This window comes from Oncorhynchus masou, unplaced genomic scaffold, assembly GCF_036934945.1.
Source record: "Oncorhynchus masou masou isolate Uvic2021 unplaced genomic scaffold, UVic_Omas_1.1 unplaced_scaffold_2341, whole genome shotgun sequence".
NCBI lineage: Eukaryota > Metazoa > Chordata > Actinopteri > Salmoniformes > Salmonidae > Oncorhynchus > Oncorhynchus masou.
The window spans coordinates 59,249-68,915 of record NW_027008803.1 but is presented as its reverse complement, the minus strand read 5'-3'; the positions used below and the strand labels follow the sequence as shown (position 1 = coordinate 68,915).

Sequence of the window (9,667 nt, the reverse complement as noted above, 5' to 3'; positions counted from 1 at the left end):
CAGAGTTACCTTTGCTGCAGAGGATAAGTTCATTACAATTACCAGCCTCAGAAATTGCTGCCCAAATACATGCTTCACAGAGTTCAAGTAACAGGATACCAATAATAAGAAGGATACCCATATTAAGAAGAGACTTGCTTGGGCCAAGAAACAAGCAATGGACATTAGACCGGTGGAACTCTGTCCTTTGGTCTGATGAGTCCAAATTTGAGATTTTTGGTTCCAACCGCCATGCCTTTGTGAGACGCAGAGTAGGTGAACAGGTGATCCCTGCATGTGTTGTTCCCAATGTGAAGCATGGAGGAGGAGGTGTGATGGTCTGGGGTGCTTTGCTGGTGACACTGTCAGTGATTTTATTTAGAATTAACGGCACACTTAACCAGCATGGCTACCATAGCATTCTGCAGCGATACGCCACCCCATCTGGTTTGCGCTTAGTGGGACAGTCATTTATTTTTCAACAGGACAATGACCCAACACACCAGGCTGTGTAATGGCTATTTGACCAATAAGGAGAGTGATGGAGTGCTGCATCAGATGACCTGGCCTCCACAATCACCCGACCTCAACCCAATTGAGATGGTTTGGGATAAGTTGGACCACAGAGGGAAGGAAAAGCAGCCAACAAGTGCTCAGCATATGTGGGAACACCTTCAAGACTGTTGGAAAAGCATTCCAGGTGAAGCTGGTTGAGAGAATGCCAAGAGTGTGCAAAGCTGTCATCAAGGTGGCTACTTTGAAGAATCTAAAATATAAAATCTATTTTGATTTGTTTAACACTTGTTTTGGTTACTACATGATTCCATATGTGTTATGCCATAGTTGATGTCTTCACTATTATTCTACAATGTAGAACTGAGTGACTTTGTGACTGTCTCCACTGCAAAGGAAAGTGGATGTTGTAAATATAAAGATGTACATTCTTCATGTTATAAATGTAGTTATAGATTTGTGTAGATTACTTACAGTTGAAGTCATATGTTTACATACACCTTAGCCAAATACATTTAAACTCAGTTTTTCACAATTCCTGACATCTAATCCAAGTAAAAATCACTGTCTTAGGTCAGTTAGGATCACCACTTTATTTTAAGAATGTGAAATGTCAGAATACTAGAGAGAATTCTTTATTTATTTCATCACATTCCCAGTGGGTCAGAAGTTACCTTTAATTTATTTTACTTGGGTCAAATGTTTCAGATAGCATTCCACAAGCTTCCCACAATAAGTTGGGTGAATTTTGGCCCATTCCTCCTGACAGAGCTGGTGTAACTGAGTCAGGTTTGTAGGCCTCCTTGCTCGCACAAGCTTTTTCAGTTCTGCACCATTTTTGCAAATGTATTAAAACTGAAATATTACATTGACATTTAAAAATGTCAATCACGCTGTAATGCTGAACTTCTGCCATTTGCATTGAATCGTGTCCTTGGTTTCTATGCCTATGGATGTTCATACTCACAGTAATGAATAGGTCTACCTGTGTGGACTCAAGGTCTTTAAGGTGTTCTCTGCTGGTCCAACTTAAATCTATTTCAAATGGGAACAAAAACATTTCACTACTATTCCATGTTTTAACAGTTGATGTCCTTCCTAGACACCCTGCTGTACATCTTACCTTTTTATTTCAGTGTATTACAGATCTCTGTAGTCTTTGTGCTGTAGAATTGACTACTTATTGCTTAGATGTGTTTTTATTGTAGCACCTTGGGGTTTAAAACAAGTAGCATTTCTTACATTCTATGTGACCCTGTGTGTTAATCTATGGTCAACTGTATTTCATACTCCTTAAATATTTGAGGTAAAGCTCTTATTCATATTGCTGTGTGACGTGTCAATCTGTGATTAATTGAATGACTTGGTTTCCAGAGATATGAATGTTTATACTCACATATAACTACATATAGGCCTAACTGTGTACACTTTAAACAGTAACAAAGCGGTCACACTGCCACTGTTATGGAAATAAGATTAGGAATGGGGCTGGATAATTCTAACCACTATCAAATTAACAGACAGAGTTATGGATGAAAGACCTGACCAACCAAGATATTGTTTACAATGACATGGTTAACAAACAGAAATAAAACCAGCTTAAATTTGGGGTTATGATTATGTAGGACAATTGAATTAAGCTCATGAGGCATTTAAATTATATTCTTCAAGATTCAATGAGTAAATATCATTAATAAAAATTTCAAAAAATGGATGTACCAATTGCAGATTGCCCCTTTAAGGTGTTCTCTGCTGCTCCAACTAAAATTGACTTGATGTGGAACAAAATAAATGTCACTATAATACCATATTTTAATCGTTTCTAAATGCTATATGAAGAAACCAGGTCAGGTGACTATTGCTCCCCTAACCTGAATCTATACAAAGCCACCAAATAATGAAGTAGATCTGAAAACAGGCGGACTGTTTTACTATTTATTACATTATATTACACGAGGACAATGACAGTCTGGCTTTTCACAGAAAGACAACTCTGAACATCTCATTGTGGGTCTTCTGGTTGGTCAGTAAAGCAGAGAGACATGCAGTCTGAGCAGCTCCTTACTGCTGTGTGTGTGTGGGTGTGTCAGTCAGTCAGTAACCAGACCGGTGTTGATGGTTTTGTTGACATCTCCGATAGTGGCCTAGATCTCTCTGCTGCCTTCAACATAATGAACCATCAGATCCTCCTCTCCACCCTCTCAAGGCTGGTCATCTCAGGCTCTGCACACTCCTGTATTGCATTCTACCTAGCAGGTTGCTCCTACCAGGTGAGGTGGAGAAGGCCAGTGTCTGCACCACGAGGTCGCACTACTGTTGTTCCTCAGGGCTCTGTACTAGGCCCTCTCCTGTTCTCTCTGTACACCAAGTCAATTGATTCTGTTTTATGCTGATTATCCTCAGATGGTCTCTTTTACCACTGCTATGTGGTAAATAGCAGTGGAGACTGCTCTTCTCTGTATCACAGAGGCGCTCCGCACTGCTAAAGCTAACTCTCTCTCCTCTGCTCTCATCCTTCTAGACCTATCGGCTGCCTTCGATACTGTGAACCATCAGATCCTCCTCTCCACCCTCTCCGAGTTGGGCATCTCCGGCGCGGCCCACGCTTGGATTGCGTCCTACCTGACAGGTCGTTCCTACCAGGTGGCGTGGCGAGAATCTGTCTCCTCACCACGCACTCTCACCACTGGTGTCCCCCAGGGGTCTGTTCTAGGCCCTCTCCTATTCTCGCTATACACCAAGTCACTTGGCTCTGTCATAACCTCACATGGTCTCTCCTATCATTGCTATGCAGACGACACACAATTAATCTTCTCCTTTCCCCCTTCTGATGACCAGGTGGCGAATCGCATCTCTGCATGTCTGGCAGACATATCAGTGTGGATGACGGATCACCACCTCAAGCTGAACCTCGGCAAGACGGAGCTGCTCTTCCTCCCGGGGAAGGACTGCCCGTTCCATGATCTCGCCATCACGGTTGACAACTCCATTGTGTCCTCCTCCCAGAGCGCTAAGAACCTTGGCGTGATCCTGGACAACACCCTGTCGTTCTCAACTAACATCAAGGCGGTGGCCCGTTCCTGTAGGTTCATGCTCTACAACATCCGCAGAGTACGACCCTGCCTCACACAGGAAGCGGCGCAGGTCCTAATCCAGGCACTTGTCATCTCCCGTCTGGATTACTGCAACTCGCTGTTGGCTGGGCTCCCTGCCTGTGCCATTAAACCCCTACAACTCATCCAGAACGCCGCAGCCCGTCTGGTGTTCAACCTTCCCAAGTTCTCTCACGTCACCCCGCTCCTCCGCTCTCTCCACTGGCTTCCAGTTGAAGCTCGCATCCGCTACAAGACCATGGTGCTTGCCTACGGAGCTGTGAGGGGAACGGCACCGCAGTACCTCCAGGCTCTGATCAGGCCCTACACCCAAACAAGGGCACTGCGTTCATCCACCTCTGGCCTGCTCGCCTCCCTACCACTGAGGAAGTACAGTTCCCGCTCAGCCCAGTCAAAACTGTTCGCTGCTCTGGCCCCCCAATGGTGGAACAAACTCCCTCACGACGCCAGGACAGCGGAGTCAATCACCACCTTCCGGAGACACCTGAAACCCCACCTCTTTAAGGAATACCTAGGATAGGATAAAGTAATCCTTCTCACCCCCCCTTAAATGATTTAGATGCACTATTGTAAAGTGGCTGTTCCACTGGATGTCATAAGGTGAATTCACCAATTTGTAAGTCGCTCTGGATAAGAGTGTCTGCCAAATGACTTAAATGTAATGTAAATGTAATGGTATATAGTATATACCATCTGTTCTAGTGGCACATGGAGTTATTGCCCCTGACACTGATTGGCCCAAGGGAAGGCGCTATATTAATCAACTGAAATTCTAAACTTTGAAGAAGCATATCTCCTGAGTCCTGTTCAGTTTGAATAGTTGGGAAACATTTTACTTGACACCCAGCGTCACAACACATTATGACACGGTCATAACCAAGTCATAATATGTCATAACCGCTGATATAACGTGTCATAAACTTTTATAATATGGTCATAACAGCATTATGACACATTTTTAGACCTGTTGTGACATACTGCATTTTGTGTTATAGGTGTGGTTATGACAATGAGTGTGAAAACCCACAAGACCTACTACCACACAAGGCAAAACATTTCATTACACCATGGCCTATGTGTCAACAGTATATTTATGGGATATTTTATTTTTATTGACCATATTCAATTATCATTGTAATTACGTACATGTTGATGTCAGACATGCACCTACCCCAATGCTCTGGTGCTGTTGACTGGGATGAAGGCAGGAGCAGATTTCAGGAGCAGGATACCGTGGGGAGTGACATTTTTACTGTTGGCTTGTTATGAAGTGTACTGCCCCTCACACTGCATTTTCAAATGGATTTGGCAAATCTCATTTTTATTTTATTTTTCAAGATAGTTAATTGTTTGTTCCAAATAAAAGCAAAGTGAAAACGAGACTTGGTCTTTCAGCCCTGTTCTTATTTCTTAAAAGTGCATCCATCCCTCCGCCCTTCCTTTAATCACTGATTTGACATGATTGGACCAGTGAACAAAAGGGTGCCTTGACATTCATTTGTACAGTTGTATGCTTTATCTTGGCCAGGTCGCAGTTGTAAATGAGAACTTGTTCTCAACTAGCCTACCTGGTTAAATAAAGGTGAAACATATATATTTTTTTTAATAAAACATTTCCAATCAGTAATTAGGTTACTTAAATGAAGGGAGATGGGATGATGGTAGTTTTAAAATAATTTGAATGGTGTGTGTGTACACCTGTGTCCCTTTCCATAGTGTAGTTCAGTCACTGGAAAATGTTTTGTAATTTAGAAAATATATTTTTTAAATTATCCTTTATTTAACTAGGCAAGTAAGTTAAGAACAAATTATTAATACAATGACAGCCTAAAGTGGGTTAACTGGGAACAGTGGGTTAACTGCCTTGTTTAGGTTGCAGAAAGACACATTTTTACCTTGCAGCTCGGGGATTCAATCCAGCATCCATTTGGTTACTGGCCTAACACTCTAACCACTAGACTACCTGCAGTAAAGGTGACACCACTTCCGCCGAGGTTGGCTCTCCTGCCTGTTCAGGCGGTGCTCAGCGTTCGTCGTCACCGTCCAACGAGCCACTACCGATCCCTTTTCGTGTGTCTGTTGGTTTTGTCTGATTGGTTTCACCTGTGTGTTGTTTAGTTAATTAGTGTCTGTATATGTAGTAGGTTGTCCCTCCCTTGTTTAGTGCGGGATTGTTATTTGTATGCTTCATGTCAGTCGGTGTAGTTCTTGTGTTGTTATTCTCCGGTCTGTCTTTGATCCTGTGTTGGATTGTTCACCCTGTGTGTGTTGGGTTGACCGTGTTTTTTGTTCGCTGGAGAATAAACTGTCATATCACTATCTGCTCTCTGCGCCTGATTCCACCCACCTTGATAAGACGTGACAAAAGGAGTAATGTACAATTGGAATTTTAGCCTAGATATGCCTCCCTGAACTTGCCCTACAAAAACAGATGTAATTTTTCATGGGCAAATTGTTTTGCTTTAGTGTGCTCATACTGAACACATCACAGCCAGGGATGTTTGGCTATGCAGGACCATAAACAAAGAAAGAGAAACACTGGTTAGCAGAATGTTTCTTTTGAAAGCAAGTTTGTGGGTTATGCCCTCTGAAAGCAGGTTTAATCCTGATGGCAGGCAGGGACTTGAGTCTTTGTGTTGACACGTGTTTTGGAATAAATACGTGGTGGGTGTGGTCCTACAGTAATGCTACGTGACCCGTTTGGAAAGCACCTGCCCCCGCCCCTCGACGGTATGAAAACAATAACTGAGAAGTTGGACGTTGAAAGATTATTGCTGAACCTGATTGCGGGGGGTTTCGCTGGAAATACTACCTAGAAAACGTTAAAACATGAGAAGGGAATAAATTGGGGAAACCAGGGCCCTGTTTTAGAAAGCGGGTTTACTGAAAACTGTTGATAAAAGTGAGAGACACAGGTAGGCGAGTCGGTCAAGGATCGATTCGGACGAGGAGATAAAGGTATAACATGTGGCAGTTTATTCAGAGTAAAGATATCTGGTACAGCGTATACGGGCCCGTTCATTCGGCTCCTAAGGAACCATCAGAAAGAAGCTCCGATAACAGAGTGCAAGCATGTTATATACAGTACAGAAAGTAGGTTGAGTCTGGAAGTTCTGGTTGGTCACAGTTGAGGTGTTGTCTTCTTGGATTGGTCCTGTTGAGCCGTGCGTCATCCTTCTGAGTCTCGTCGTGCCGTTCCCCGTCACACAATGTTCAGCTAAGAGGGAGATTATGTGTGTGTGCTTGTCTCTAAATCAAGGTTGTCTCTCCCTATTCTGTTTCTCCCTGCCAATGTGTGTAGGAGTCTTATCTGTATGTCCTCGGTAGTTAGTGTGTAATGTGTGTGCGTTCGTGTCCTCACTGGATGTTGTGGCCGAACTGAAGGCTAGCACCTGTGGCTAGGATGTATCCTATTTTGACAGTGTTGTGGATGATTTAAGTGAGTCTGTGAAAATACGTTGCTATGTGTTGTCAGCAAGGCAATAGCAGTAAGCTGGTCATTTGCATAAGAAATAGCACATTCTTACAAAACTCAGAGTTCAAGGAAACTCGGTTTTCCGTTTCCCAAAGCCAGTTCAATTTAACTCTTGAGTCAGTTATTATGGCAACATACTCCGTGAAGCTAACCTGCTCACTGGCAGTTTCTCCTCCCCTTTAGCTGAAGCCTGCAGACTGAAGGAGGTGTCAGACATGGCGTGTCCTTTTCTTGAAGAGCCAGTTCATATTGAAGCACAAATACTACGCAGAAATCTCTGTCGGGAGAGGGTGATCAGACCATGCTTGGATGTTTAATCATTCCCTGATGATTATATTTCAGCATTTCCATTTTTCTGCACAATCGATCAATCATCTGAACAATATTCTCAGCCCTCATATCGTTCATATGACACATTGTTGACATGCTCTCAGTTCGGAACAAATTCTTTGTTTTGCACTTTGTTGTTTTTTTGCCAACGGGAGTTTTCTATATCGGTGGCAGTGAGAATATTTCAATGCAACCGTCTGTCGGGCTGTCAGAAATGTGACTCTAGCACTGAAACGTTTACTGTACACTTTTGTGGTGTTCCCAAGTCACAGACCATCAAATAAGAATTCCACAAAATTGCAGGTATCAGTCTAAGAAATTATTTATTTATTTAGTATGAAGCTTTGAGACTTGAAGCACTAATCAGTTAGTTTGATATATTTTAGAGTTTCCGGGTGTGATTGACTGCATAGATGGCACTCATATTCCGATCACAGATCCTTCAGTAAATGAAGGAGATTATGTCTGTGCAAGATTTTTTTGTGTGTACACTGAGCGCTAGATTTGCCGTTGTGAGTTTATATATATATATATATATATATATAGCTATATCCTACTTTAATCAATATTTTGTGTCCTCCTATTGCAAATGAAAATGTAAACTGTATCCTCGTATTCTCATAGGAGAGTTGGATGGTTACCTGCTCAGTGACAGAGGGTACCCCTGCCAGCCCTATTTGCTGACCCCTGATCCTGAGCCCGGCCCGCAGCAACGTTATAACTTGGCTCACTGCAGGACATGAGCCAGGGCAGAGATGGCCATTGGGATGCTCAAGGCCCGGTTCCAGTGTCTTCGTAGGCTCAGGGTCACCCCAGAAAAGGCATGTGACATTATTGTGGCATGTGTGATTCTCCTCAACATTGCCACAATTAGAGGAGAACAATGTCCTACTCAACAGTGAACGATCCTGACCACCCCGCTAACGCACAAAATGGACAAAATGGAAGAGTAGTCAGACACAATATGCTGCCATCATTTCTGATTGATCCTTCACCTCCCCAGTGTCAAATAAAGACTATATGCCTTTCTTTTTATGAAGTCTTCTTAATTTCCTGCAAGTACAAATGTAGTACAGTAGTTAATATTTTTTGTTGTTCAAACAAGTAATATCATCTACCTGTGGGCACCTCATCCACCTTTAACGGATGTTCCAGCAGTTGTGTTTATATTTTTATCCTTTGCATCTGCAGCCTAAGGTGGTCAATTTCTAAATTAAAATGTTCAATGTGTTTCTCTAAGTACACAATATACAGCTGTTTCACAGGCAGCTATAGGAACACAAAATGACAGATTTAAAAAAATGTTATGACCTTTATTTAACTAGGCAAGTCAGTTAAGAACAACCTATTTACAATGACGGCCTAGAAACAGTGGGTTAATTGCCTTGTTCAGGGACAGAACAACAGATTTTTACCTTGTTAGCTCGGAGATTCGAACTTGCAACCTTTCGGTTATTGGCCCTAAGAATTTCACTGTGCCACGTCTACTTAGTTTCATTGTTAGTCATGGGCCAATACTGAACAACATCTTACTGAGGTAAGTTGTGCTGTGGAGGTGGATGGACCCTCTTCCTCATTGTAATTTCCAGCAATGTTTTGTTAGAGAAACAGAATTTGCAAGTTTTATGATAAAACACTATCATCAACTGTTAGATGTTATTTTTAAGGTGTAAACCTCAACAGGCCTCTCTGTATCTTCACTCTCTGTGGCAGCTGACAAGGTGTCTTAATCATCCTTCTGTAATGAAAATGAACAATTTTGGTGTTCTACACTAACCCACTATGAAAAATCTGGAGTATCAAGAGTACTGTAATGGCAGATTTCCTCCTCTTCGTCTGAAGAGGAGTAAGGATCGGACCAAGATGCCGCGTGGTAAGTGTTCATGACGATTTTAATAAGAAAAGCACTGAACACTATGAAATAACACTATGAAACAAAAACAATAAACGACATAATCCAACCGAACCAGTACCGTGTGGCGACAAACACTTCACACGGAAACAAACACCCACAAACCAACAGTGAAACCCAGGCTACCTAAATATGGTTCTCAATCAGGGACAATGATAAACAGCTGCCTCTGATTGAGAACCATATCAGGCTAAACATAGAAATGGAAAAACAGAAAAACACAGAAAAAAGTATTTTGTCAGCCACCAATTGTGCAAGTTCTCCTGCTTAAAAAGATGAGGGAGGCCTGTAATTTTCATCATAGGTACACTTCAACTATGACAGACAAAATGAGAAAAAAAATCC

The 9,667-nt window shown here is 42.3% G+C and overlaps 1 long non-coding RNA gene across 1 annotated transcript; it reads left to right on the top strand.

The window, feature by feature from the left end:
* Positions 1–6,359: 6,359 nt before the first annotated feature.
* On the top strand, positions 6,360–8,438 carry LOC135533369 (uncharacterized). Its single transcript, XR_010454484.1, has 2 exons — positions 6,360–7,713; positions 8,035–8,438. It is a non-coding gene; the product is annotated as an uncharacterized LOC135533369 (long non-coding RNA).
* The last annotated feature ends 1,229 nt before the right edge of the window (positions 8,439–9,667 follow it).